We start from the raw sequence: 2582 nt of genomic DNA on the forward strand, positions 1-2582 counted from the left end.
CTTGTTCCAAGGAATTCAAGGGGCTTACCTGAGGTCATGCAGCTAGTAACAGTTAAGACAAAAACAAAGACTCAGACTGACATAGTCCTAGAACACACTTTTTCTGTTATAAACTTGATGGAGCATATTTCCTGTATCCTTAGGAAAAGCTGTTAAACACATATTTCTTAAAGTGAGTAGTATATGCTCCACATGGTTATTGTATGCTAGATTGTTGACTTTATAAATCATTTTTTACTTTTGTACTAACCTAATAATATCATATAGTTTACTATGATTTATAAGTAGTATCTGTTAATGTCTACTATGTATCAGCAACTGGGCTAATTGTTTTATACAAGTCGTATGTTTCATACACATATGATATATATAAATAAAAAGCTACATATTATTATTACAACCACTTTGTTGATGAGGAAACTGAATTTAGATAAGGTATTTAATGTGCTAAGATCACAAAGTATTATTTGATCCGGAATCTGGAGCTAGGTCTGTCTGACTTCATCACATAATACTAGAAAAATACAGATGTCATAGATTTTCATGAATATTATGAATGTGTTTTCTCATTTCTTTCTGAAGATCTAGTCCTCCCACCCTATGGTTTTTATTACAATCTTAGAATGGGTTTTAAAAAAATAAAGAGCTGCCTTTAAGTGAAAGCAGAGTTTGCTTAAAAGCAGGCAGATAGTTATTCTGCCACTCTTCTTCCTTTAAAGGAGGAAAAGCACAAAAAGTATTATACATCATATGTATTACCCATCGCATGTATTCATCATTCCTTCCTTCTCTCTCCATCCTCTCTTCTCTCCCCCACAAATAAATGCTGGTTTCCTGACTGTATCCAGTTGCCATTAGGTAACAAAATGTTATATTTTAAAGGAAGTTTCAGAATTGGAAGTCATTCAGCAGCTCTTAACCATTCCTGACTCATCACATAAGAATTATCTTTAATAACTCTTCTTCTTAATGGCAGAAATGTTGAGATTTCAAGAAGCAGTCAGAAATATTTTATTTCAGCCACACTCTGTTCTATATAAATATCAGATCCCTTGCCATTGGCTAAAGGCAAAGGAAGACAGCAGAATATTTCAGGGCGTCACATCAGTTTCGGCCCAGGCACTGCACAATCTGATGGTAATTTCTGAAACTGGAAAAGTTAGGTTTGCCACTGTCGTATTTGAAGAGCTTCTCGGCTCATTTTTTGACAGATAAAGATTGTTAAGTGAGGCAGTTTATGCCTGCTTCTTCCTAGATCCTCTTTGCCCTGCTTCTAAACTTCTCAGAGTCACCTAAAATATATTTCAAGAGTGCTACAAAGAGGATGCTGTGAGTGTTGGTGACCTCAACTACTGTCCTCTGACTCATGGCTGCATGGTCTAGAGAGGTCAGAAACTGAACTATGTAAGGAATTGTACTTTTATAATGAAACCTGCATTGCTAACAAAGAAAAAGCAAGAACAGCACAATGTCCTCTCACTCTACTCAATGATGTTTCCGGGCTCTTAGGATCTGACAGTGGAATGAGGACACCACAGAAAGAGGCATGAAATATGGAAACACTTGTTTCTTCCATTTTTACCTCAATGATGGAACCTCCTGTTTTCTTTCTTTTTCCAAGGACTAGTCATGATGTGAAGTCCTAGTAATGCACAACATTCAGTTCACACTCTCATCAACAAAATATCCAAAACAGCTCTTTTCCTCCCTGGCTGTTTGAGGATAGGCCTCCATCATGAACAACACAGTAACTATCCACATGAGAATGTTCATGACCAACTGACTACTTCAGAGGAAACAAATCATATTGATGTCCTTCACCCCAGGAAGGCAAAGGTGCCCAGGACAGAAATTGGGGAAAAACTAGCCAAAGTGTAAAAGACCACACCAGATGTCATCTTTGTATTTGGATTCAGAACTCATTTTGGTGATGGCAAGACAACTGGCTTTGGCATAATTGATGATTCCCTGGACTTTGCAAAGAGAAATGAACCCAAACATACACTTGCAAGACATGGCCTGTATGAGGAGAAAAAGACCTCAAGAAAGCAACGAAAGGAACGCAAGAACAGAACGAAGAAAGTCAGGGGGACTGAAGAAACCTTGGTGCTGGCAAAAGGGGAGCTGGAGATTGGATCATAGTCGAAGGAGTAAAGGTGCTACAATGATGTTATCTGTGGATGTTGTGGATTTTTCACGAGACGCTTAATAAACTAAAAACTTTGATGTGAAAACAAACAAAAAAATTAAACAAAATATCCCAAACAGAAATCATGCAGGGTAGTTTGTTTTTCTGTTAGTAATAGACCATTCAGTAGGAAGTCTTCCTAAATGTGTTTGAGCATTTTGAGATTTTATGAACCCTGTTCTCCAGCCGCCTGCTGCCCACTCTTCCTAGCCTGGAGGAGCAGGAAGAGCATTGCTGTTACTCAGCAGTGGAAGTTGAAACTTCCTACTTAGCATCCAGCAACAACACCACCACACCAATGAGGACAACAGGGTAGTGGTGGCTGCACGAGTTTCTTTCCTCCATGGTAATCTTTCACTGAAGTATAACAAAGATTGTCAAAAGGTTTTTGTCT

At 38.1% G+C, this 2582-nt stretch overlaps 1 pseudogene; it reads left to right on the forward strand.

Moving 5' to 3' along the window:
* The first annotated feature begins 1735 nt into the window (after positions 1 to 1735).
* Positions 1736 to 2142, forward strand: LOC141585495 (small ribosomal subunit protein eS24 pseudogene; annotated as a pseudogene).
* Positions 2143 to 2582: the final 440 nt, after the last annotated feature.

The sequence above is a fragment of the Saimiri boliviensis genome, chromosome 8 (genome assembly GCF_048565385.1).
Source record: "Saimiri boliviensis isolate mSaiBol1 chromosome 8, mSaiBol1.pri, whole genome shotgun sequence".
In the NCBI taxonomy this organism is placed as follows: Eukaryota; Metazoa; Chordata; class Mammalia; order Primates; family Cebidae; genus Saimiri; species Saimiri boliviensis.